Genomic DNA, 27,436 nt, shown 5'->3' with positions numbered 1-27,436 from the left:
GTGTGGTGAAGCATCCCGCCGGAACGCATGACTCAACGCCTGGTATTCAACATTACAGTGAAGTCTGAAAGCATGTATTGCATGGAGCACTGGTCCATTGGACCTGGTGCAGCTCCATCTACCCCATGACGAGCGTGTGTAAAATGCAGTTTATGCGTCTATTTTGCCGCAATCTGCAATCGTCTGCGGCTCTTGCATTCATCTCGGAAGCTGTATTCGCTTGTATCCGAACGATGGGTGGTACACGTTCAGGAAAAATCGAGCTTGCAATTGGCAGCGATATGGCGGCATTCGACTCTTTTCGAACTTATGCCACTGTATTGTCGGGGGTGAAGAAAGAGTTTCTGGATTCGATCGAACCACGCCTATTGAACTTCACCATGCTTCTGTTTTTTAGAACATACAATTAGCCTCAAGCTCTATGTTTTTTTGTGTGCAGCTGCTTGGCCCAACATCTTGCTAGTCCTCTTCTTCAGTCTCAGTACCAGCTCGGGGCGACTGCACCTGGTCACCAGGCATGCACCCGGGGCAGGGCACAAAGGGCCTTAGTTCTCCCATTTGTTTCTATGCAGTATGGCATGCGCTCTATTTCTTTCCTGGTGGCAGGCAATAGGAATTCTCCGAAGAACGGAGCACTGAAGAACAAACAGGCTAGATTTTCACCAAGCATAGCGGGCCAATGTATACACATTGATTCAACTGTCAATAGACTGTGGATAGCCGCACCTACATCGTCTACCATTGCAGTTTGTTACCTATCACCTATGCTCTCCCCCTACACTGGGAGAGAGTTATGGTTGCTCATGACAGTGCTCAGTTCAGATATGGGCAGAGCTAGTACAGAGCCTAGAACTCCCCCTAAATATATAGCATGCTATCTACTCCCGTTGAGTATCTATTCCTCGGCTCAAGAAGTAGTTACATAAGGTTAGGTCGAAACCCTGCAATGCACAAAAGATATAATTTTGAAAATCTGATGATAAAAGACAATGCACCGGCACCCTTGCTAGCGCTTAAGCGGTTAAGAAATGGCAAATTGGCAATGCAGCGAATAGAACAAACAGCAACTTGCCTCGTGCTATAAAAGGCGCAGCAGATCCATACAAAGTACATCACAAAGAAAAGAGCAAAAGGGAGTACATGTACTTCTCGAGCTGCAAGGAAACCGAAACTAGGGATTGCTCAGAATCGGTCACAAAACATGGCATGGAAGCATACAATACAGTCATTTATTTATTTAAAGAAAAAAAAGAAAGCATACAGCCTGCTAAACTAGGTAACTCTACAGGTGTTTGCGCAAGATGATGTAAGTGCATGTACGGAGCAAGTTGAAAAGCCTAAGGAAAAAAAAGAAAGCTAAAAACAAGAACAAGGACACGGGATCAAATGCGGAGGGAGAGAATACGGCAACACTACTTTGTCCTGTATTTTTCTTTTGCTGAGGAAGGGTGTTGGCTAGCAGTTGGTGACCAGGGATACATGCAAGTGGACGGGTGACAACTAAGACTGATCATGATGAATTGTGTAATGCGGGCATGACCAATATTTAATACACGAGCAAAGGGCTATTTTTTATGATTTTGCATTTGGTACCAAAAACTAGGAGAGCGGCATGCAGGGGTGTGTCGAACTACGTGCGGATTGAGCATCACCTGCCGAAGAATTTGCACAGGTACTTCGGAAGCTGCGACGCTCAATTATGCACAGCAACATTAACAGTGGGGAGAATAGCACGCAACACGCGCGTGGGTGGGTGTTTGTGGCCGCATGCGAGTGTATGTGCGTGCGCGCACATGTGTGTTCGTGCATGTTTATGTGTGCGCGTGCGTGTGTGTGTTCGAGGGTGTGTGGGTGGGTGCGTGCAGGCGCGTGTGTGTTCGTGTGTGGGTGGGTGCGTGCAGGCGCATGTGTGTTCGTGTGTGTGTGTGTGTGTGTGTTTGTGTGCGCGTGCGTAGGCTGATAGTCATGATGCACAGACACAGGGCAGCATGGCGATACCAGTAAACCTTCCAGTTACGATGAAGAAGTCTTGTACAGGTGAGCACGTCAGCGAGAAGAACCGTGGCCTAGTTTATGACATGCTTGCCCGAGGCCCTGGAGTACGGGAAAATGGATAGGAAGAGAGAAAGAAACACGGAAAGACAGACAGAATGAGATAGTAGGAGTGGTGCTGACGGAGAACAAGGCCGAAGATGACAACGTGCACTGAGCCTGTCACTTGACATCTTCTCACAACATTGCCTTGTCTCTGTCAAACAAGCAAGTCAAATCCGTGTAAAGCTAGAGATGTGTACACAATTCACCTGATCCAACGCGCCACTTTCACAGAAACCGGGGGATTGCGCCCTACTACATAGGGATTTTTATGGAAAATGTCAATAAAAGAGGCAAAAGACGGTTTGCCCTTATGTTGTAGTCTCTTGGACGCTGAGTCAACTGGGTTTGGTCCGAGAAGGCTGGGATGCAGCGTTCGGCCAGTATTCTCAATCGAACACGGTTGAGTAAGCGGTCACGTTCTCATGTGTACACCAGTCACCTGGTAACCATGCCTGCAGGCTACACATTTCGCACCAAGGTTCAACTCGATTGACAGGAAAGTGCCCTAACCATCTTCACGTGTTAGCCTGCAGAGACGGTGACCAGGTGACTGGTGCATGCCTGAGTACGTGATAACTTACTCAACCGTGTTCAATTGGGAATAATAGCTAAACGTTGCATTGCAGCCTTCTCGGACCAAAACCAGTCGAATCAGGGTCCAAAAGACTACAACATAAGGGTCATTTGCGTTCATCCATGCATTTAGAAAAAAAGTAATGCCGCATTTAGTGACATTTCGCCAACAAATCCCCATCTACTGTCGTGGACATGGAAATCTGGTGGCACGTCAAGCGGCCCCAGGGAGCTGGCCATGCAGCCCGCCGTGGATAGCGGAACATGCATTGTGCGCTGCAGCGTGCTGGCCGCATCGGATTAACATGACTCTGTGCACTGCACGCAGTGTGTGGAAATTTCTCCGAGCGGACACGACCTTCACACAAAAACCTGCTTCAAAAAGGGTGTCCCAACTTCACTAAGGTTCTCACACTGTGGACACTTTGTTGCACTCCGCCATACGATTATCATTTTTCCTGTCTGTGAAATCAAGGTGCGATGCTCTTGCGAGACGGAGCGCTCTAGCAGTACTTTACCGAACAGATCAAGGGAAAAGAGTACACATGCCACCCTGATATAAACTAGGAACCAATAAGAAGTTCCTACCTGCAATGCCTCCTCATTGCAAAGATGAAGGCGATTGACAGGGCAAATACGACGACACCGAATACAATCCCAACGCCAATAACTGTTGCGGACTGCACGCCTTCCTCTGCAGAATCATCAGTCGTTGAAGAATACTTTGATGCGGGTGAGGCAGAGCGCACCGTCACGCTTGACATCGCTGTCAAGTCTGCAGTCTGCATCACTGATGTTTGTGATTGAGGCGTTGCTGTGACTGTTGATGTAGTTGTGTAGGAACCGCATGTTTTTAGGGCAACAAAATGGCAAACAAAAACGAGGAATTCAGTAGCAGAGGTCGAGCATCAAGTTACAGTCAACTTGGCTAATAACGACTGCGGATATAACGACAATTCGCGAACAACGACAGAATTTCCTTGCCCAGAACAAAGTTCATTCCACCTGTAGACATGTAATGAGACTTAGGGTATAACGACACTTCGCGAATAAGGACACTTTTCTGATGCCCGGCCGAGTGTGGTTATACGCAAAGTTGACTGTACTTCTGACATGCTGGGTGGTGTGGTACAGACATACTGGTCGTATATAGAGTACACACCGAGCCAACCATGAAAGACACATACATCTTTGCACTTCTATTCGTATACAGACTGCACATCCAGCCTTCCATGAAAGACACCTGCATCTTTGCCCGACTAGAACAAATCCTGCCACAAGTCTTTCTAGTACATTCTGCAGAAAGGTGTTGTCACTGATCTAATGTTCATTTCTGCACCGGTAGATGCAACGCAGTGGTCATACAGTGTTTTCAGAACCCATTGAAGTGCTTGATGCACTCACTGAAAGTGCAAGGCAAAGAGAAACAGAAGTGGAACGTACCGTCAGTATCAGGACTTGTTGGTGAGACTTCTAAATAGAACACAGCACAGAACACGCACACAGATACCAACACACTAGCACATGTATTATAGACATCTTAAGTGCACATAGACAGTCACATACATGAGTGTGCACTCAAACATTGCCAGTGGCATTAGTGTTCACCGCCTGGCGCTAACTCCTAGTTCACATTCGACTGGGCGAGACGGGACGTGACGTGAGGATGACCGGGAAGCGACTGGACGGTCTAACGGCATTGAACGTGAATACCAGGAACGGGAACACAACCTTACTACCGTACAGATGGGGGAAGCCAGGGCAAGAGGTGAATTGATTCAACGTTTAATACAGCAGATGGGTGAAGACAGAGACCCAAGAGTACACAACGGTTGCAAATCGAGTGTGAACAGGAGACGTCGTCGTGCGCCGACAATGCGCCGACAACTCCCGATTCGTACGTGAGGACAATTTTAGCATTTTGAACATTACGCTTGTCACGATAACTCACAGAATGGCTGGCACGACTTGAGTTGAATTTTTTTGAAGATATGATCTTAGGCCACTTCATTGGACTTAGGGACAGCTCAGGAGCGTGACAGAGAAACTGTTCTATCATTCCCCGGGGCTAATATTTGAATGCCACCACTTTCAGGGCTACTTTTTTTCCATGAAAAACTGGTACAGTAAAACCTGTAACTAACGACCACCCCTTGGTGCCCGGAAAAGTGGTCTTTAGTGGCAGGTGGTCTTTAGTTAGAGGTTTGCACGGCGCGACCATATGTGGATCCCATTATATGATATGTATGTCAAAATGCAGATAATACAGTCCCGCACCACTTGCGCACTGACATTCTTCTTTCAGATCATACAACACTTGGAGAGAGAGAAAATCAAGTTTTTTATACACCGGAAGCGATACGACATGTCGACTCACTGGGTTTCCAGAGCAGCGCTGGCCTGGCCAGGCAGTGGACTAGTCACTATCGACTCCATCCTCATCTGTGTGCGACTACACTGGCAACAGGTATCGGTGTGTAGATCTACAGTGGAAACTCAGTCGCTCCGACTTGGATGTAGTGTAGCGTAAACTGCACTGGTGTGTACCAGTACGTGATGCGGCGATGTTGCGAGTTTTCCCACCTTCACTGTAGACTACTACAGACAGTATCCGCCATCGTATCCTGGCCTGTGTTCCGTACAGGTGAGCACATGTACCGTAGCATGCTAGCTAGCCAGTACAGACTGTCAGTGTGACCTGGTGAGCTGTGTGATTGCACTTCGACTGGGAGCCGCTCAGTCGTAGTTTCTCCTTCGAGTAGTAAATTCGATCACAGAGCGCTTTGGATGCGTTCTCCAAGACGTTTCCTATCATGTTTGTTCTTGACAGCACTTGAAATTATGACAGGTGTAGTGCAGTCCACACTGATTCCGTAGTAAAAATGAGACTGCGTTCATTTGTCCAGCTGTAGTATCGAAACGACAATGGAAAATCATCAAAATTTCGAGAAGGAGCTTCGAGCAATGTTTGATTTGCTACATCACGGTCGCTAGTTACGGGTCCAAATTCGACATTGGGACAAGAAAAGGCGGTCGCTGGTCGCGTTCAGCAGGTAGTCGCTAGTCACAGTGCATTTTGAATGTGAGACCTTCCGTGCCTGACGAAGTGGTCTGTAGTACCAGGCCGGTCGCTAGTCACGGTGGTCTGTAGTACCAGGCCAGTCGCTAGTCACGGTGGTCTGTAGTAACAGGCCGGTCGCTAGTCACGGTGGTCTGTAGTACCAGGCCGGTCGCTAGTCACGGTGGTCTGTAGTACCAGGCTGGTCGCTAGTCAAGGTGGTCTGTAGTACCAAGCCGGTCGCTAGTCACGGTGGTCTGTAGTACCAGGCTGGTCGCTAGTCACGGTGGTCTGTAGTACCAGGCTGGTCGCTAGTCACGGTGGTCTGTAGTACCAGGCCGGTCGCTAGTCACGGTGGTCGGTAGTACCAGGCCGGTCGCTAGTCACGGTGGTCTGTAGTACCAGGCCGGTCGCTAGTCACGGTGGTCAGTAGTACCAGGCTGGTCGCTAGTCACGGCGGTCTGTAGTACCAGGCTGGTCGCTAGTCACGGTGGTCGGTAGTACCAGGCCGGTCGCTAGTCACGGTGGTCGGTAGTACCAGGCCGGTCGATAGTCACGGTGGTCTGTAGTACGAGGCCGGTCGCTAGTCACGGTGGTCTGTAGTACCAGGCTGGTCGCTAGTCACGGTGGTCTGTAGTACCAGGCTGGTCGCTAGTCACGGTGGTCTGTAGTACCAGGCCGGTCGCTAGTCACGGTGGTCGGTAGTACCAGGCCGGTCGCTAGTCACGGTGGTCTGTAGTACCAGGCCGGTCGCTAGTCACGGTGGTCTGTAGTACCAGGCCGGTCGCTAGTCACGGTGGTCTGTAGTACCAGGCTGGTCGCTAGTCACGGTGGTCTGTAGTACCAGGCTGGTCGCTAGTCACCGTGGTCGGTAGTACCAGGCTGGTCGCTAGTCACGGTGGTCTGTAGTACCAGGCCGGTCGCTAGTCACGGTGGTCTGTAGTACCAGGCTGGTCGCTAGTCACGGTGGTCGGTAGTACCAGGCTGGTCGCTAGTCACGGTGGTCTGTAATACCAGGCTGGTCGCTAATCACGGTGGTCTGTAGTACCAGGCTGGTCGCTAGTCACGGTGGTCTGTAGTACCAGGCTGGTCGCTAGTCACGTTGGTCTGTAGTACCAGGCTGGTCGCTAGTCACGGTGGTCGGTAGTACCAGGCTGGTCGCTAGTCACGGTGGTCTGTAGTACCAGGCTTGTTGCTAGTCACGGTGATCTGTAGTACCAGGCTGGTCGCTAGTCACGGTGGTCGGTAGTACCAGGCTGGTCGCTAGTCACGGTGGTCGGTAGTACCAGGCCGGTCGCTAGTCACGGTGGTCTGTAGTACCAGGCTGGTCGCTAGTCACGGTGGTCTGTAGTACCAGGCCGGTCGCTAGTCACGGTGGTCTGTAGTACTAGGCTGGTCGCTAGTCACGGTGGTCGGTAGTACCAGGCTGGTCGCTAGTCACGGTGGTCTGTAGTACCAGGCTGGTCGCTAGTCACGGTGGTCTGTAGTACCAGGCTGGTCGCTAGTCACGGTGGTCTGTAGTACCAGGCTGGTCGCTAGTCACGGTGGTCGGTAGTACCAGGCTGGTCGCTAGTCACGGTGGTCTGTAGTACCAGGCCGGTCGCTAGTCACGGTGGTCTGTAGTACCAGGCTGGTCGCTAGTCACGGTGGTCTGTAGTACCAGGCCGGTCGCTAGTCACGGTGGTCTGTAGTACCAGGCTGGTCGCTAGTCACGGTGGTCGGTAGTACCAGGCTGGTCGCTAGTCACGGTGGTCTGTAGTACCAGGCTGGTCGCTAGTCACGGTGGTCTGTAGTACCAGGCTGGTCGCTAGTCACGGTGGTCTGTAGTACCAGGCTGGTCGCTAGTCACGGTGGTCGGTAGTACCAGGCTGGTCACTAGTCACGGTGGTCTGTCGCTAGTCACGGTAGTCGGTAGTACCAGGCCGGTCGCTAGTCACGGTGGTCTGTAGTACCAGGCTGGTCGCTAGTCACGGTGGTCTGTAGTACCAGGCCGGTCGCTAGTCACGGTGGTCTGTAGTACCAGGCCGGTCGCTAGTCACCGTGGTCTGTAGTACCAGGCTGGTCGCTAGTCACGGTGGTCTGTAGTACCAGGCTGGTCGCTAGTCACGGTGGTCGGTAGTACCAGGCTGGTCGCTAGTCACGGTGGTCGGTAGTACCAGGCTGGTCGCTAGTCACCGAGGTCTGTAGTACCAGGCTGGCCGCTAGTCACGGTGGTCTGTAGTACCAGGGTGGTCGCTAGTCACGGTGGTCTGTAGTACCAGGCCGGTCGCTAGTCACGGTGGTCTGTAGTACCAGGCTGGTCGCTGGTCACGGTGGTCGGTAGAACCAGGCTGGTCGCTAGTCACCGAGGTCTGTAGTACCAGGCTGGCCGCTAGTCACGGTGGTCTGTAGTACCAGGCTGGTCGCTAGTCACGGTGGTCGGTAGTACCAGGCTGGTCGCTAGTCACGGTGGTCTGTAGTACCAGGGTGGTCGCTAGTCACGGTGGTCTGTAGTACCAGGCCGGTCGCTAGTCACGGTGGTCTGTAGTACCAGGCTGGTCGCTAGTCACGGTGGTCGGTAGTACCAGGCTGGTCGCTAGTCACCGAGGTCTGTAGTACCAGGCTGGTCGCTAGTCACGGTGGTCTGTCGCTAGTCACGGTGGTCGGTAGTACCAGGCCGGTCGCTAGTCACGGTGGTCTGTAGTACCAGCCAGGTCGCTAGTCACGGTGGTCTGTAGTACCAGGCCGGTCGCTAGTCACGGTGGTCTGTAGTACGAGGCCGGTCGCTAGTCACGGTGGTCTGTAGTACCAGGCTGGTCGCTAGTCACGGTGGTCTGTAGTACCAGGCTGGTCGCTAGTCACGGTGGTCTGTAGTACCAGGCCGGTCGCTAGTCACGGTGGTCGGTAGTACCAGGCCAGTCGCTAGTCACGGTGGTCTGTAGTACCAGGCCGGTCGCTAGTCACGGTGGTCTGTAGTACCAGGCCGGTCGCTAGTCACGGTGGTCTGTAGTACCAGGCTGGTCGCTAGTCACGGTGGTCTGTAGTACCAGGCTGGTCGCTAGTCACCGTGGTCGGTAGTACCAGGCTGGTCGCTAGTCACGGTGGTCTGTAGTACCAGGCCGGTCGCTAGTCACGGTGGTCTGTAGTACCAGGCTGGTCGCTAGTCACGGTGGTCGGTAGTACCAGGCTAGTCGCTAGTCACGGTGGTCTGTAATACCAGGCTGGTCGCTAATCACGGTGGTCTGTAGTACCAGGCTGGTCGCTAGTCACGGTGGTCTGTAGTACCAGGCTGGTCGCTAGTCACGGTGGTCTGTAGTACCAGGCTGGTCGCTAGTCACGGTGGTCTGTAGTACCAGGGTGGTCGCTAGTCACGGTGGTCTGTAGTACCAGGCCGGTCGCTAGTCACGGTGGTCTGTAGTACCAGGCTGGTCGCTAGTCACGGTGGTCGGTAGTACCAGGCTGGTCGCTAGTCACCGAGGTCTGTAGTACCAGGCTGGCCGCTAGTCACGGTGGTCTGTAGTACCAGGCTGGTCGCTAGTCACGGTGGTCGGTAGTACCAGGCTGGTCGCTAGTCACGGTGGTCTGTAGTACCAGGCTGGTCGCTAGTCACGGTGGTCTGTAGTACGAGGCTGGTCGCTAGTCACGGTGGTCGGTAGTACCAGGCTGGTCGCTAGTCACGGTGGTCTGTAGTACCAGGCTGGTCGCTAGTCACGGTGGTCTGTAGTACCAGGCTGGTCGCTAGTCACGGTGGTCTGTAGTACCAGGCTGGTCGCTAGTCACGGTGGTCGGTAGTACCAGGCTGGTCGCTAGTCACGGTGGTCTGTAGTACCAGGCCGGTCGCTAGTCACGGTGGTCTGTAGTACCAGGCTGGTCGCTAGTCACGGTGGTCTGTAGTACCAGGCCGGTCGCTAGCAACACAGTGGTCCTACAGTGTTTTCAGAACCCATTGCAGTGCTTGATGCACTCACTGAAAGTGCAAGGCAAAGAGAAACAGAAGTGGAACGTACCGTCAGTATCAGGACTTGTTGGTGAGACTTCTAAATAGAACACAGCACAGAACACGCACACAGATACCAACACACTAGCACATGTATTATAGACATCTTAAGTGCACATAGACAGTCACATACATGAGTGTGCACTCAAACATTGCCAGTGGCATTAGTGTTCACCGCCTGGCGCTAACTCCTAGTTCACATTCGACTGGGCGAGACGGGACGTGACGTGAGGATGACCGGGAAGCGACTGGACGGTCTAACGGCATTGAACGTGAATACCAGGAACGGGAACACAACCTTACTACCGTACAGATGGGGGAAGCCAGGGCAAGAGGTGAATTGATTCAACGTTTAATACAGCAGATGGGTGAAGACAGAGACCCAAGAGTACACAACGGTTGCAAATCGAGTGTGAACAGGAGACGTCGCCGTGCGCCGACAATGCGCCGACAACTCCCGATTCGTACGTGAGGACAATTTTAGCATTTTGAACATTACGCTTGTCACGATAACTCACAGAATGGCTGGCACGACTTGAGTTGAATTTTTTTGAAGATATGATCTTAGGCCACTTCATTGGACTTAGGGACAGCTCAGGAGCGTGACAGAGAAACTGTTCTATCATTCCCCGGGGCTAATATTTGAATGCCACCACTTTCAGGGCTACTTTTTTTCCATGAAAAACTGGTACAGTAAAACCTGTAACTAACGACCACCCCTTGGTGCCCGGAAAAGTGGTCTTTAGTGGCAGGTGGTCTTTAGTTAGAGGTTTGCACGGCGCGACCATATGTGGATCCCATTATATGATATGTATGTCAAAATGCAGATAATACAGTCCCGCACCACTTGCGCACTGACATTCTTCTTTCAGATCATACAACACTTGGAGAGAGAGAAAATCAAGTTTTTTATACACCGGAAGCGATACGACATGTCGACTCACTGGGTTTCCAGAGCAGCGCTGGCCTGGCCAGGCAGTGGACTAGTCACTATCGACTCCATCCTCATCTGTGTGCGACTACACTGGCAACAGGTATCGGTGTGTAGATCTACAGTGGAAACTCAGTCGCTCCGACTTGGATGTAGTGTAGCGTAAACTGCACTGGTGTGTACCAGTACGTGATGCGGCGATGTTGCGAGTTTTCCCACCTTCACTGTAGACTACTACAGACAGTATCCGCCATCGTATCCTGGCCTGTGTTCCGTACAGGTGAGCACATGTACCGTAGCATGCTAGCTAGCCAGTACAGACTGTCAGTGTGACCTGGTGAGCTGTGTGATTGCACTTCGACTGGGAGCCGCTCAGTCGTAGTTTCTCCTTCGAGTAGTAAATTCGATCACAGAGCGCTTTGGATGCGTTCTCCAAGACGTTTCCTATCATGTTTGTTCTTGACAGCACTTGAAATTATGACAGGTGTAGTGCAGTCCACACTGATTCCACAGTAAAAATGAGACTGCGTTCATTTGTCCAGCTGTAGTATCGAAACGACAATGGAAAATCATCAAAATTTCGAGAAGGAGCTTCGAGCAATGTTTGATTTGCTACATCACGGTCGCTAGTTACGGGTCCAAATTCGACATTGGGACAAGAAAAGGCGGTCGCTGGTCGTGTTCAGCAGGTAGTCGCTAGGCCGAGGTCTGTAGTACCAGGCTGGCCGCTAGTCACGGTGGTCTGTAGTACCAGCCTGGTACTACAGACCACCGTGACCAGGCCGGTCGCTAGTCACGGTGGTCTGTAGTACCAGGCTGGTCGCTAGTCACGGTGGTCTGTAGTACCAGGCTGGTCGCTAGTCAAGGTGGTCTGTAGTACCAAGTCGGTCGCTAGTCACGGTGGTCTGTAGTACCAGGCTGGTCGCTAGTCACGGTGGTCTGTAGTACCAGGCTGGTCGCTAGTCACGGTGGTCTGTAGTACCAGGCCGGTCGCTAGTCACGGTGGTCGGTAGTACCAGGCCGGTCGCTAGTCACGGTGGTCTGTAGTACCAGGCCGGTCGCTAGTCACGGTGGTCAGTAGTACCAGGCTGGTCGCTAGTCACGGTGGTCTGTAGTACCAGGCTGGTCGCTAGTCACGGTGGTCGGTAGTACCAGGCCGGTCGCTAGTCACGGTGGTCGGTAGTACCAGGCCGGTCGCTAGTCACGGTGGTCTGTAGTACCAGGCCGGTCGCTAGTCACGGTGGTCTGTAGTACCAGGCTGGTCGCTAGTCACGGTGGTCTGTAGTACCAGGCCGGTCGCTAGTCACGGTGGTCTGTAGTACCAGGCCGGTCGCTAGTCATGGTGGTCTGTAGTACCAGGCCGGTCGCTAGTCACGGTGGTCGGTAGTACCAGGCCGGTCGCTAGTCACGGTGGTCTGTAGTACCAGGCCGGTCGCTAGTCACGGTGGTCAGCAGTACCAGGCTGGTCGCTAGTCACGGTGGTCTGTAGTACCAGGCCGGTCGCTAGTCACGGTGGTCTGTAGTACCAGGCCGGTCGCTAGTCACGGTGGTCTGTAGTACCAGGCTGGTCGCTAGTCACGGTGGTCGGTAGTACCAGGCCGGTCGCTAGTCACGGTGGTCTGTAGTACCAGGCCGGTCGCTAGTCACGGTGGTCAGCAGTACCAGGCTGGTCGCTAGTCACGGTGGTCTGTAGTACCAGGCCGGTCGCTAGTCACGGTGGTCTGTAGTACCAGGCCGGTCGCTAGTCACGGTGGTCTGTAGTACCAGGCTGGTCGCTAGTCACGGTGGTCGGTAGTACCAGGCCGGTCGCTAGTCACGGTGGTCTGTAGTACCAGGCCGGTCGCTAGTCACGGTGGTCTGTAGTACCAGGCTGGTCGCTAGTCACGGTGGTCTGTAGGACCAGGCCGGTCGCTAGTCACGGTGGTCTGTAGTACCAGGCCGGTCGATAGTCACGGTGGTCTGTAGTACGAGGCCGGTCGCTAGTCACGGTGGTCTGTAGTACCAGGCTGGTCGCTAGTCACGGTGGTCTGTAGTACCAGGCTGGTCGCTAGTCACGGTGGTCTGTAGTACCAGGCCGGTCGCTAGTCACGGTGGTCGGTAGTACCAGGCCGGTCGCTAGTCACGGTGGTCTGTAGTACCAGGCCGGTCGCTAGTCACGGTGGTCTGTAGTACCAGGCCGGTCGCTAGTCACGGTGGTCGGTAGTACCAGGCTGGTCGCTAGTCATTGGTGGTCTGTAGTACCAGGCCGGTCGCTAGTCACGGTGGTCTGTAGTACCAGGCTGGTCGCTAGTCACGGTGGTCTGTAGTACCAGGCCGGTCGCTAGTCACGGTGGTCTGTAGTACCAGGCTGGTCGCTAGTCACGGTGGTCGGTAGTACCAGGCTGGTCGCTAGTCACGGTGGTCTGTAGTACCAGGCTGGTCGCTAGTCACGGTGGTCTGTAGTATCAGGCTGGTCGCTAGTCACGGTGGTCTGTAGTACCAGGCTGGTCGCTAGGCACGGTGGTCGGTAGTACCAGGCTGGTCACTAGTCACGGTGGTCTGTCGCTAGTCACGGTGGTCGGTAGTACCAGGCCGGTCGCTAGTCACGGTGGTCTGTAGTACCAGGCTGGTCGCTAGTCACGGTGGTCTGTAGTACCAGGCCGGTCGCTAGCCACGGTGGTCTGTAGTACCAGGCCGGTCGCTAGTCACCGTGGTCTGTAGTACCAGGCTGGTCGCTAGTCACGGTGGTCTGTAGTACCAGGCTGGTCGCTAGTCACGGTGGTCGGTAGTACCAGGCTGGTCGCTAGTCACGGTGGTCGGTAGTACCAGGCTGGTCGCTAGTCACGGTGGTCTGTAGTACCAGGCTGGTCGCTAGTCACGGTGGTCGGTAGTACCAGGCTGGTCACTAGTCACGGTGGTCTGTCGCTAGTCACGGTGGTCGGTAGTACCAGGCCGGTCGCTAGTCACGGTGGTCTGTAGTACCAGGCTGGTCGCTAGTCACGGTGGTCTGTAGTACCAGGCCGGTCGCTAGTCACGGTGGTCTGTAGTACCAGGCCGGTCGCTAGTCACCGTGGTCTGTAGTACCAGGCTGGTCGCTAGTCACGGTGTTCTGTAGTACCAGGCTGGTCGCTAGTCACGGTGGTCGGTAGTACCAGGCTGGTCTCTAGTCACGGTCGTCTGTAGTACCAGGCTGGTCGCTAGTCACGGTGGTCTGTAGTACCAGGCCGGTCGCTAGTCACGGTGGTCGGTAGTACCAGGCCAGTCGCTAGTCACGGTAGTCTGTAGTACCAGGCCGGTCGCTAGTCACGGTGGTCTGTAGTACCAGGCCGGTCGCTAGTCACGGTGGTCTGTAGTACCAGGCTGGTCGCTAGTCACGGTGGTCTGTAGTACCAGGCTGGTCGCTAGTCACCGTGGTCGGTAGTACCAGGCTGGTCGCTAGTCACGGTGGTCTGTAGTACCAGGCCGGTCGCTAGTCACGGTGGTCTGTAGTACCAGGCTGGTCGCTAGTCACGGTGGTCTGTAGTACCAGGCTGGTCGCTAGTCACGGTGGTCTGTAGTACCAGGCTGGTCGCTAGTCACGGTGGTCTGTAGTACCAGGCTGGTCGGTAGTCACGGTGGTCGGTAGTACCAGGCTGGTCACTAGTCACGGTGGTCTGTCGCTAGTCACGGTGGTCGGTAGTACCAGGCCGGTCGCTAGTCACGGTGGTCTGTAGTACCAGGCTGGTCGCTAGTCACGGTGGTCGGTAGTACCAGGCTGGTCGCTAGTCACCGAGGTCTGTAGTACCAGGCTGGCCGCTAGTCACGGTGGTCTGTAGTACCAGGGTGGTCGCTAGTCACGGTGGTCTGTAGTACCAGGCCGGTCGCTAGTCACGGTGGTCTGTAGTACCAGGCTGGTCGCTGGTCACGGTGGTCGGTAGAACCAGGCTGGTCGCTAGTCACCGAGGTCTGTAGTACCAGGCTGGCCGCTAGTCACGGTGGTCTGTAGTACCAGGCTGGTCGCTAGTCACGGTGGTCGGTAGTACCAGGCTGGTCGCTAGTCACGGTGGTCTGTAGTACCAGGGTGGTCGCTAGTCACGGTGGTCTGTAGTACCAGGCCGGTCGCTAGTCACGGTGGTCTGTAGTACCAGGCTGGTCGCTAGTCACGGTGGTCGGTAGTACCAGGCTGGTCGCTAGTCACCGAGGTCTGTAGTACCAGGCTGGTCGCTAGTCACGGTGGTCTGTCGCTAGTCACGGTGGTCGGTAGTACCAGGCTGGTCGCTAGTCACGGTGGTCTGTAGTACCAGGCTGGTCGCTAGTCACGGTGGTCTGTAGTACCAGGCCGGTCGCTAGTCACGGTGGTCGGTAGTACCAGGCCAGTCGCTAGTCACGGTAGTCTGTAGTACCAGGCCGGTCGCTAGTCACGGTGGTCTGTAGTACCAGGCCGGTCGCTAGTCACGGTGGTCTGTAGTACCAGGCTGGTCGCTAGTCACGGTGGTCTGTAGTACCAGGCTGGTCGCTAGTCACCGTGGTCGGTAGTACCAGGCTGGTCGCTAGTCACGGTGGTCTGTAGTACCAGGCCGGTCGCTAGTCACGGTGGTCTGTAGTACCAGGCTGGTCGCTAGTCACGGTGGTCGGTAGTACCAGGCTGGTCGCTAGTCACGGTGGTCTGTAATACCAGGCTGGTCGCTAATCACGGTGGTCTGTAGTACCAGGCTGGTCGCTAGTCACGGTGGTCTGTAGTACCAGGCTGATCGCTAGTCACGGTGGTCTGTAGTACCAGGCTGGTCGCTAGTCACGGTGGTCTGTAGTACCAGGGTGGTCGCTAGTCACGGTGGTCTGTAGTACCAGGCCGGTCGCTAGTCACGGTGGTCTGTAGTACCAGGCTGGTCGCTAGTCACGGTGGTCGGTAGTACCAGGCTGGTCGCTAGTCACCGAGGTCTGTAGTACCAGGCTGGCCGCTAGTCACGGTGGTCTGTAGTACCAGGCTGGTCGCTAGTCACGGTGGTCGGTAGTACCAGGCTGGTCGCTAGTCACGGTGGTCTGTAGTACCAGGCTGGTCGCTAGTCACGGTGGTCTGTAGTACCAGGCCGGTCGCTAGTCACGGTGGTCTGTAGTACCAGGCTGGTCGCTAGTCACGGTGGTCGGTAGTACCAGGCTGGTCGCTAGTCACGGTGGTCGGTAGTACCAGGCCGGTCGCTAGTCACGGTGGTCTGTAGTACCAGGCTGGTCGCTAGTCACGGTGGTCTGTAGTACCAGGCTGGTCGCTAGTCACGGTGGTCTGTAGTACCAGGCTGGTCGCTAGTCACGGTGGTCGGTAGTACCAGGCTGGTCGCTAGTCACGGTGGTCTGTAGTACCAGGCTTGTTGCTAGTCACGGTGGTCTGTAGTACCAGGCTGGTCGCTAGTCACGGTGGTCGGTAGTACCAGGCTGGCCGCTAGTCACGGTGGTCGGTAGTACCAGGCCGGTCGCTAGTCACGGTGGTCTGTAGTACCAGGCTGGTCGCTAGTCACGGTGGTCTGTAGTACCAGGCCGGTCGCTAGTCACGGTGGTCTGTAGTACCAGGCTGGTCGCTAGTCACGGTGGTCGGTAGTACCAGGCTGGCCGCTAGTCACGGTGGTCGGTAGTACCAGGCCGGTCGCTAGTCACGGTGGTCTGTAGTACCAGGCTGGTCGCTAGTCACGGTGGTCTGTAGTACCAGGCTGGTCGCTAGTCACGGTGGTCTGTAGTACCAGGCTGGTCGCTAGTCACGGTGGTCTGTAGTACCAGGCTGGTCGCTAGTCACGGTGGTCGGTAGTACCAGGCTGGTCGCTAGTCACGGTGGTCTGTAGTACCAGGCCGGTCGCTAGTCACGGTGGTCTGTAGTACCAGGCTGGTCGCTAGTCACGGTGGTCTGTAGTACCAGGCCGGTCGCTAGTCACGGTGGTCTGTAGTACCAGGCTGGTCGCTGGTCACGGTGGTCGGTAGTACCAGGCTGGTCGCTAGTCACGGTGGTCTGTAGTACCAGGCTGGTCGCTAGTCACGGTGGTCTGTAGTACCAGGCTGGTCGCTAGTCACGGTGGTCTGTAGTACCAGGCTGGTCGCTAGTCACGGTGGTCGGTAGTACCAGGCTGGTCACTAGTCACGGTGGTCTGTCGCTAGTCACGGTGGTCGGTAGTACCAGGCCGGTCGCTAGTCACGGTGGTCTGTAGTACCATGCTGGTCGCTAGTCACGGTGGTCTGTAGTACCAGGCCGGTCGCTAGTCACGGTGGTCTGTAGTACCAGGCCGGTCGCTAGTCACGGTGGTCTGTAGTACCAGGCTGGTCGCTAGTCACGGTGGTCTGTAGTACCAGGCTGGTCGCTAGTCACGGTGGTCGGTAGTACCAGGCTGGTCGCTAGTCACGGTGGTCTGTAGTACCAGGCTGGTCGCTATTCACGGTGGTCTGTAGTACCAGGCTGGTCGCTAGTCACGGTGGTCTGTAGTACCAGGCTGGTCGCTAGTCACGGTGGTCTGTAGTACCAGGCTGGTCGCTAGTCACGGTGGTCTGTAGTACCAGGCCGGTCGCTAGTCACTGTGGTCTGTAGTACCAGGCCGGTCGCTAGTCACGGTGGTCGGTAGTACCAGGCTGGTCGCTAGTCACGGTAGTCTGTAGTACCAGGCCGGTCGCTAGTCACGGTGGTCTGTAGTACCAGGCCGGTCGCTAGTCACCGAGGTCTGTAGTACCAGGCTGGCCGCTAGTCACGGTGGTCTGTAGTACCAGGCTGGTCGCTAGTCACGGTGGTCGGTAGTACCAGGCTGGTCGCTAGTCACGGTGGTCTGTAGTACCAGGCTGGTCGCTAGTCACGGTGGTCTGTAGTACCAGGCCGGTCGCTAGTCACGGTGGTCTGTAGTACCAGGCCGGTCGCTAGTCACCGTGGTCTGTAGTACCAGGCTGGTCGCTAGTCACGGTGGTCTGTAGTACCAGGCTGGTCGCTAGTCACGGTGGTCGGTAGTACCAGGCTGGTCGCTAGTCACGGTGGTCTGTAGGACCAGGCTGGTCGCTAGTCACGGTGGTCTGTAGTACCAGGCTGGTCGCTAGTCACGGTGGTCTGTAGTACCAGGCTGGTCGCTAGTCACGGTGGTCTGTAGTACGAGGCCGGTCGCTAGTCACGGTGGTCTGTAGTACCCGGCCGGTCGCTAGTCACGGTGGTCTGTAGTACCAGGCCGGTCGCTAGTCACGGTGGTCGGTAGTACCAGGCTGGTCGCTAGTCACGGTGGTCTGTAGTACCAGGCTGGTCGCTAGTCACGGTGGTCTGTAGTACCAGGGTGGTCGCTAGTCACGGTGGTCTGTAGTACCAGGCTGGTCGCTAGTCACTGTGGTCTGTAGTACCAGGCTGGTCGCTAGTCACGATGGTCTTTAGTACCAGGCTGGTCGCTAGTCACGGTGGTCTGTAGTACCAGGCCGGTCGCTAGTCACCGTGGTCTGTAGTACCAGGCTGGTCGCTAGTCACGGTGGTCTGTAGTACCAGGCTGGTCGCTAGTCACGGTGGTCGGTAGTACCAGGCTGGTCGCTAGTCACGGTGGTCTGTAGGACCAGGCTGGTCGCTAGTCACGGTGGTCTGTAGTACCAGGCTGGTCGCTAGTCACGGTGGTCTGTAGTACCAGGCTGGTCGCTAGTCACGGTGGTCTGTAGTACCAGGCTGGTCGCTAGTCACGGTGGTCTGTAGTACCAGGCTGGTCGCTAGTCACGGTGTTCGGTAGTTACACCTTTTACTGTATTGTGAACTTGATTGCGCTTCAAGCAAGGAGAAATAATTTAAAAGAAGTCTGTGACTACGTGACTGACATGGTCCGTGAATCTGTCACGGACCATGCCTTATGACTCGCGCCGTTCGACGTTGAGCATTGCAATGTCATTCGAATCGTACAGGCTTTTACAGCTCGCCGCAGCCGTTCCGACAAGCCCTTACGTCCCGTACCGTCACCGTTGCCTCGAATGTGAACTAGGCTTAAGCACCGAAGTGGGAACCATTTTACAATTCACAACAGACCAATGTTAAGTTGTGGTACATGCAGCTAGGTACTTACCCGCACACTCGCTCTCTGTATAGAGATTGAGTGATCATTATATGAGCCAGGGACTATAGAAACCGCCCTACGACGTTTGATATCAAAATCAAGTTATGACGTTTCAAAGTCACGCGACTCAAAGTTACGCGAAGCGCAGAACTCGTCACTTTTGTTTCGACAAGACTCAAGAGCTGTCCTCTTGTTATGTTGATTAGGTGTTTGGTGAAGACAATAGGATTCCCAGCGATTGTCGAGTAACTCAAGAGGCTCCACTTGCTGTGATTGATTATGGCTACAACATCTAGTAGACGACGCAGCTCGATGCTGTGTGGAGTCCCTGACGCAATAGCGCAGGCGCTTGAATCGGACGACGAGAATTTTTACGGATTCAGCGCTGGCACCCACGAGTCGTCCGCGAGCGATTCCGACACCGATGCTGACAGCGACGGCGATGATATGCCACCTAAGAAGAAGACGTATGGAGTCGCAGCAAGCTCGAGTGCTGCTAGTGTTGTGTCGAAAACGCCAAGCCCCGACAGCTCGGAAATTTCAAACGCGGAGAGTGACACCGACTACTCGGAATCGGATGACGAGCCAGATGACCCCGCACCTGAGCCACCGACGACGGAGCAGGTGAAGCGTGGTCTCCTGTCTTCAGACATACGCGATGGGATTGAGAGAGGTTGTGGATGCAAGTCGAAGAATCATTGGAAAGTCATCCCAGAGCAGCAGCTCGAGGACTACATGTTTGAAGTCTCTAAACTCCGAGAATCGAAAAAGCGCTTCAAGCAGTTTGTTCTGGGCGCACTGACTGGAAGCATGCGAAAGTCGACGACTGGTGGTGGTGATCGACCTTTCTATTTCCGCTATCATGTACGTGGTTACGAGTTGTGCAAAGACGTGTTCATGGCAGTTCATGCTGTTGGAAGTCATGTAATGAAGCGCCTTCAAAAAAAGGCAAGCAAAGGAGTCGTTCAACTGGCACACCATGGCTTGACTGGGAGAATACCAGAGCACTTAGCCATTTCAGCAGACATGGAGCAGGATGTAGTGCAGTTTATTTATTCATACGCTAACATGTACGGTCTACCTCAGCCTGCAGCGGAACGAGGTCGTGCTGAAGACCCTCCAGTATACTTACCAGCATCCAAGAACAAGAAGTCTGCATACAACATCTATACCAAGACCGTCACACAGTATTCGCCTATTCATTACAGGTCATTTTGCCGCATTTGGAGGAGACAGACAGCACACATCAAAGTGATGAAGCCAAGGACAGACGTATGCGCACTGTGTGACAAGCTGCGGGACAAAATTCGTGTCGCTCGTACAGAGGAAGAGACGGAATGTAGTGTTCAGGCCCTGCGTTCGCACATATCACTTGCACAAGAGGAGCGGCAGTACTACCGAGACTTAGTGGACGGCGCGCAGGCGTCACTGGATGAAGCTGAGGGCATAGTTCACTATACATTTGATTTTGCCCAGCAACTTGAACTGCCATTTCATACTCGCCAGGTCGGTCCTCTGTATTTCAAGGTCCGCTTCAGGGTTCAATTATTCGGCATTGCAGAAGAGGCCCGCCAGCGGCAAATGAACTTCCTGTTCCACGAGGGCCAAACGATCGGTGAGGATGGAAAGAAGGCGCACGGCCCGAATGCAGTTGTATCGATGCTCGATGAGTTCCTAACATGCCACACCGATGGGAAACGGAACATTCACTTTCACGCGGACAACTGTGTAGGCCAGAACAAGAATAAAACTGTACTGGCCTACATGGCATGGCGCATTATGTGTGGCATGTCAGATACCATCGAGCTCTCGTTCATGCGAGTGGGCCATACTCGCTGTGCAGTGGACGGCTACTTTGGGCTCCTGAAGAAGAAGTTCCGTGCGTTAGAGATGGACACTATGCAAGATGTCATGGATTGCACTTCATCCTCATGTGCCGCAAACACCCCGCTTGCATACAGCTGGTCATGGAGAGAATGGGATACTTACCTGAGCACCATCTTCAAGCCTCTGAAAGGGATCGGGCACTATCAGCACTTCAGGTTCGCTTCTGACAGCCCTGGTGTGGTGCACATGAGGAAGGAATGCCACGGTGAAGAGGAGTCATTCACCCTGTTGAAAGATGAAACCTTCAGGGAGAAAGCCAAGGATGCAGTTCGCCCAGCAGTATTACCAGCACCAGGGATATCAGATGCACGCCGCCAGTACCTGGAGAAGAATGTGGCTCAGTACTTCTCGGAGGGAAGTCAGCTCCCTTGGCTGCCTAACTAGCAAGAATGCCGGGAGATATACAACGAACATTACAAACTGTGTACATAAATTTGCTCTATATCGCTCAATTGACATGCCATTATTAAATAGGTGGTTAGGCACATTTTACCATCGCAGATCAACTTGAAATTTTGTTTGAGCACATTACCATACCATACCAACATTTTGAGAGGAAAAAAAAAATTTCGCCAAAAAGTGCCATAGGGTGGTTTCTGTAGTCCCTGGCTCATATCTAGACAAGCACAGCAAGTAGAATGTGACCTCCATCACCAGTTAACACTTTGAGACCCCAATGACCTGCGCACAACTTCACGTCCATTTGGAGCCGCTTTCAAACTGTTCTTGTACGGCAACTGAGCATACCCAGATGAAGTTCCAAAACAACTCACTTCCCCATACTCCTAAAGCCCGCATATTTAATATACACACTTACTTTCACATCCTGGTGGACTTGGGTACCAGACTCCGCCAATCTGGCATATAGAGTTTGTGATAGCCAGACCATTGCTCGGAAGATACCCTCCTTGGCACATGATTTGGATATGCGTACCAATCGCCCTGCTGAAACTTGCTATGGGTTGGTAATTGAAGTGCGCTGATACTAGATCAGGGCACAGTTCTGGAGACAAAGGAAGCAAAAATTCAAGCCAGTTGCTCAAAGGAATCGAAAACTCAGCTCCAGAATTCATACCATAAGTCATAATATAAATGAAGACGGATTTTAGTCTCCCAAATGATCAGAGGGTCAGCAATTAATCTGTGGCGTGAATAAAACTTAATGACTGTACTTAGGCGAGTAGTAGTAGTAGTAGTAGTAGCAGTAGCTGTGCGCAACTTTGAACTGTTGAGTGGGAGAGCTTGTATAGCCACGCACAAATACGTCTTGGTAACTCAAATATGGAGTGGTTCCGGTTCACGGAACGACATTGCACTTGTTACTTGAAAGGATTGGGTGACTTGAAAAGGAGTGTCGCCAGAAAACCTTATTTGAGACAAGTTCTAGTTAGTTGAGACAAGTAGAGACAAGTGGTAGTGACAAGTGAAGCATGCAAAAGGGAAAAAGCAGCAAAAAAGGAGCCACAGGCTCGCTGCGCATGCTCCGGGCTGAGAGCTGCAAACCGGTGCACGCGATGCGTGCAGCAAGACATCAGCATGACGTCAACATGATGTAACACATAAACAAATAAAGACATAATAATGAGCGTAACGCGGATTCGTGATGCATATTCACGACACTCCCCGGGCATTGGCCGGAGAACAGAATTAACCATAATTAATAACAAGGAGAAATTTCACACAAAACATGTGGAAAGATATTACTGAAGAGCATAAAGAATGCGAGAGTAATGAGAGCGAGCGAGCGAGAGAGAGAGAGAGTTAAACACGGCCATCGGCGATCAAATCCTGCAAGTTGGACTGAAACTTGCTGGCAGCGGCTCGTGTCGGTCTTCGTACGACTGCAACGGGAGTGCTAGTCTTCTGAGCTGGGGTAGCTGAGGATTCTGAGGAACAGCTGGTCTCCTGAGCTGGGGTACCTGGGGATTCCGAGGTACTGCTGGTCTCCTGAGCTGGGGTACCTGGGGATTCCGAGGGACTGCTGGTCTCAAGCGGACACAGTAGACTTACTGGCCGCTTGACGGTGCGTTTGTCCGAAGTGAGGACGGTGGCGGAGCGGATGTTGCCATCGCTGCTGGTGTGTACTTCTTGGATTCGTCCAAGGCGCCAGTGGCCGCGAGGCAATTCCTCCTTGATGAGGACAACGTCAGCAGGCTTCGGAAACGTTGAGGATCGAGTCCTTGACTGCTTGAACGATGACGTGTGGGCTTCTCGCAGACTGAGGAGGTACTCGTTCCTACAGGCGAGCCAGAACTGATCAAGATGTCGTTGGCCCTTCTTCCAAAGGTCCAACAGGCTGTCTGCAGAGGAATTGATGGGCTGATAATTCGGGTCGGTTGGGTCGTTGCTGACCGTGAAGAACCCCTGTGTGGCAGACAGGCTGATAAAATGACCAGGCGTCAGGACTGTGCACTGTTCTTCGTAGACATAGACTAGCGGCCGAGAATTGACGACAGACTCAACTTCTGGCAGGAGAGTGGCGAGTTGGCTGGTTGTGAGGAGGCGTCTCCCAATGGTCTTGCGCATAGAACGCTTTACAATACCCACAAGCCTTTCATACATTCCACCCATCCACGGAGAGTTGGCAACGATGAAGTGCCACTGGATTTGATTGTGGCTAATGTAGGACGTAACACTGGTGTCCACCACAATGTTGCTCCAGGCAATGTCAAGAGCGGACTTGGCCAGCTTAAATTGGGGAGCGTTGTCAGACACAACTAGCTCTGGCGTGCCACGGCGGGCGACGAAACGTCTCAATGCGAGCAGAAACTCGGCAGCTGTCATGTCGTGGACTGGCTCCAAATGAACAGCTCTGGTCACCATGCACGTGATCAGGCAGACCCATGCCTTAACGGTTTCTGACTGTGTACGGACGAGGACTGGGCCAAAGTAGTCCAGGCCGATGTGTGAGAATGGTCGCGCTTGGGTCACTCTGGTAGAAGGTAGCGGACTCATCTGAGGTGTCTTGTATGGCGCGCCTTTGTAGCGAATGCACGTCTGACAGCGGTGCACGAGGGCCTTTACAGCTGATCTGCCTTCCGGGATCCAAAACTGATATCGGACACGGGATAGTGTGTGCGCTACGCCGCCATGCATGACCTTGAGGTGGCAATCACGTATGATCAGGTTGGCAATGGCGTGTTCCTTGGAGATCAGGACGGGAAACCTCGATTTGGAGCAGAGGTCAGCATTCTCCAGTCTTCCACGGCATCTCAGTACTCCGTTGTCGAGCACTAAGTTGAGCTTAGTTGCCAGCGGATGTTGCTTCCCACTGGACAGAGCGGTGATAACATCTGCATAGTGTGCAGACTGGCTGTGGCTGATCCAGACTTGCTCTGCTGCTTCGATTTCTCTAGGCGTGAGAGGTCCAGATGGAGTTGGTTTCTTCCGCAGCCTACAAAGGAAACGAAAGCAAAGTGCAGACACACGCACTAAAGAGTCGAACGACGAGAAGTCGTTCACAACAATGCCATATGGGAATACATCAGATTTTTTATTTGTCTGTGAACCCTGACCAAATGGCTGACCCCCCGACCCCTTTGAGGTTACTTCCGGAGGACCCTCCGCCGGCGCAACAGTGACGGTTGCTGCAGTGGTGCCTTCAATCGGCAGGCTGGGGCCGTTCCACCAGGTGTCGCATTTTAACAAGGCTGCGGCGCTCAATCCACGGGATGGCAGGTCGGCTGGATTCAGCTTTGTCGGGACGTAGTGGTGGAGAACGTCTGGAACGGCTGCGATGGCGTTGACGCGGTTCTGCTCAAAGACGGGGAGCTTCGTGGACTTGAGCCAATGGAGTACAGTCGTTGAGTCGGTGTACAGATGAGTGGCTTGGAACTGGATGTCCAGTTGCTTGCGTAGATACACGATAAGGCGAGATCCTAGGCTTGCCGCCATCAACTCTAACCGTGGGATCGTTTGACCCTTGACGGGAGACACCTTCGTCTTGCTGAAGATGATGTGCCGCTGATTCTTGTCACCGACAGTGCTTTCCAAGTACGCAACGGCAGCATAGGCGATCGCTGACGCATCGCAGAAGATGTGCAACTGATACGACGGACTCTTACATGTGGGTACGCCGACGTAGCGTGAGATCGGATAGCTGCTAGACTCGTCAAGGTCGGCGGCTATTGGGTGCCAGCGACTGAGGATGTCGGAGGGCAGTGGGTCATCCCAGGACACAGCAAGCTTCCAGATATCTTGCATAAGAACCTTCGCTCTGATGGACACGGGGGCGAACAAGCCAAGCGGGTCGAAGAAGCGAGACAGTGCCTGTAGAACCTGGCGTTTCGTAGTGACAACAATGTTAGCTGCATTAGGCGACTGTACGGACAAGACATCCTCTCTGGGGTCCCAATGGAGACCAAGGCATTTCTCGCGAGTGCTTCTTGAGCGATCGTGTTCTGGGATCTTGTCCAAAACCTCGGAAGAGTTTGATGCCCACTCTCTAAGGTTCATGCTGATTGCGGAGAACGTCGCCTTTGCTGATTGATAGTGAGCGACAGCATCGCTGATGGTGTCCTTGCCCAGGATGATGTTGTCTACGTACGTGTTTCGGAGAATGTCGTCTGTCTCCGGTGAACAGGTCTGCGTGAGGTGGTACTTGATCGTTGCAGACAGCAGGAAAGGGCTGGAAACAACACCGAAAGGGACTCTACAGAAACGCAGAGTTTGGAGATTGCTGTAGTTGACTGGTTGGTTGGGGTCATCCAACCACAAGAAACGAGTGACATCACGATCGGCTACGTTCAAATTCATCTGTAAGAACGCTTTCTCGATGTCACTACAGACGGCAATAGGGTGCATGCGGAAACCCAGGAGAATGCCGCAGAGATCAGGGATCATGCACGGCCCAGGGTACAGACAATCATTGAGACTGGGCGAGGTCTTCGATACACGAGCGGATGCGTCGTACACGACACGGATCTTAGTGGTGCTGCTGGACAGCTTGAGCACACAGTGATGTGGCAAGTAGTGGATTGGATGCGAGTTGTCTCTCTGGCTGGGACAAGCAACGCGTTCGATGATACCAAGTGATAGTTGCTCTTCAAGTACCTTGCTGTACTTGACGAAGGTATCAGGCTCGTGACAAAGACGCTTAATGAGTGACTTCAAACGTCCGAAAGCAAGTGGAAAGTTGTTTTCCAAAGGCGGATGTTGTTGTCGCCAAGGCCACCCGACGGTGTACCGTCCGTCCTCAAACACGACCGATTGGAGAAAGTCGTCATACGCATGATCGTTGCTGGGGCGTGTCGCACTGAGAGAGTCGAAATCTTCAACAGCCCAGAAGCGCTCAAGGTCAAACGAGGGATCTTCACGTCGATGACTTGCTACGGCTAAGGTGGTGTTGCTCTCGATTACCGAACAGGCGTGCTCAGTTGCTACGGTGCCGGCGCAAACGAAACCAAGTGACGAGTCCAACAGCTGCAGGCCATCGGGAAAGGAGATGCGGTCAGTGCCCAGGATCTTGTAGTAGTGATCAAGACCAATGAGGATGTCGATACACAGGCGATCGTTGGATGACGTGAGCGGCTCCGCAAGAGGAAGGGTGTTGAGGCTCGGGTGTCTGTTGGTGTCCAAGGGGACGCGCCATATCGGTGAAGTGATTTGGGGAATCACATTGGCGGACAGCGGAAGGATTGAGTCATTCTTCAGTTTGAGATTGACCTCAACGCGTGGGTACTGAGACGTGTTCCTCGATGCACTACCGAAAGTAGAGAGGGCAATGTGATCTTGACCTAGAACACTGAGGTTGGCTTTCGCCTGGAGCGCCTGCGTGACGTACGACCGGCAAGAGCCACTATCGAACAGTATACGTGCAGACAGCGTCGTCGGGGTACCGGAAGAGTTGGACACTACATCTGCAACTGCGGTTTGCATGACAACGGACTGGTTGTCGCCTGCGACTGTGGTAATGGCAGGACGTGGCTGGAAAGGTGCCGCGTTGGCACACATTGCGGAGCTTGGTTGTGCACCGAATTTCACGGGACACAAACTGGAGTGATGGTCAGGCTTACGACAATAGAAGCAAGGTTTCTGCAGACTACACGACGAAACACTGTGGCCTGGCCGTAGGCACCGTTGACACTTGTCGCCTAGGCGTGGTTTCCTTGTTTCAAGTGTGCTATACTTGGAACACATGTCGGAGTAGTGACTTTCCCGGCAGAAAGCGCAGACTTTCTTTCTTGGCAGTGACTGGCGACTCGACTCGCCGACAAGAAGTACGGACGACTTATGTACGCAAGACGGCTGTTCATGTTTGCTACTGGCGGCATGACTGGACTGGCGCTCGGCTGTCTCCTGCGCTACTATATACGCACACAGTTTGACTCTCAACTCGGCGACAGACCATGGATCGATGCCTTTCTGCAACTCAAGTTGCGCAAGCACGTGACGCGGAAGCTTGCTGGTCATCAGTGAAATGAAGATTGGTTGGTCAGTGTCTTCTTCAAGAGCGTTGAGACTGCGTAGGTGTAGTTCTACCGTATCGTACAGCTTACGGAGCGAGGACGGCTTGTTGGTTGCCGGTGGAGTTTCCATCAGGGCGACATGGTGAGCATTAACCTGCACCTGCGTGTTGCCATAACGCTCGTCGAGCAGGCCAAGAGCAACAGCATAATTTGCATCTGACAGAGACAAACCAGAAATGGTGTCGAGTGCATTGTGTGTCACATGCTCCTTTAGGTAGGAAAGCTTCTGTACATTGCTTAATCCAGTGTGTTTGTGTACGGATGCCATGAACATGTCGTGGAAAGACTTCCATTGCAGGATGTCACCATTGAATTTAGGTAAACCTAACTTTGGTAAATTGACAGTGGACTTGTGAGATGCTTGAGTGGTGAGTGATTCACTATGCTGTTGTAGCAGAGATTGAGTTTGTTCCTGTGTTTGACGATGAATGGTGAGTAACTCTTTCATCTGGC

At 53.7% G+C, this 27,436-nt stretch overlaps 1 protein-coding gene across 1 annotated transcript in view; it reads right to left on the bottom strand.

Annotated features, from left to right (window-relative positions):
- Positions 1–1,620: 1,620 nt before the first annotated feature.
- The window catches only part of LOC135812047 (uncharacterized), a 93,689-nt gene continuing 67,873 nt past the window's right edge, over positions 1,621–27,436 (bottom strand). The window contains exon 9 of the mRNA XM_065325365.1: positions 1,621–2,094. The gene's annotated coding sequence lies outside the window, so the exon portion shown is untranslated. The remainder of the gene's footprint in view (positions 2,095–27,436) is intronic.

The sequence above is a fragment of the Sycon ciliatum genome, chromosome 3 (genome assembly GCF_964019385.1).
Source record: "Sycon ciliatum chromosome 3, ocSycCili1.1, whole genome shotgun sequence".
NCBI classification, from domain to species: domain Eukaryota; kingdom Metazoa; phylum Porifera; class Calcarea; order Leucosolenida; family Sycettidae; genus Sycon; species Sycon ciliatum.
Note: the sequence above shows the minus strand (reverse complement) of the source record. Positions and strands in the feature narration are given on the sequence as shown.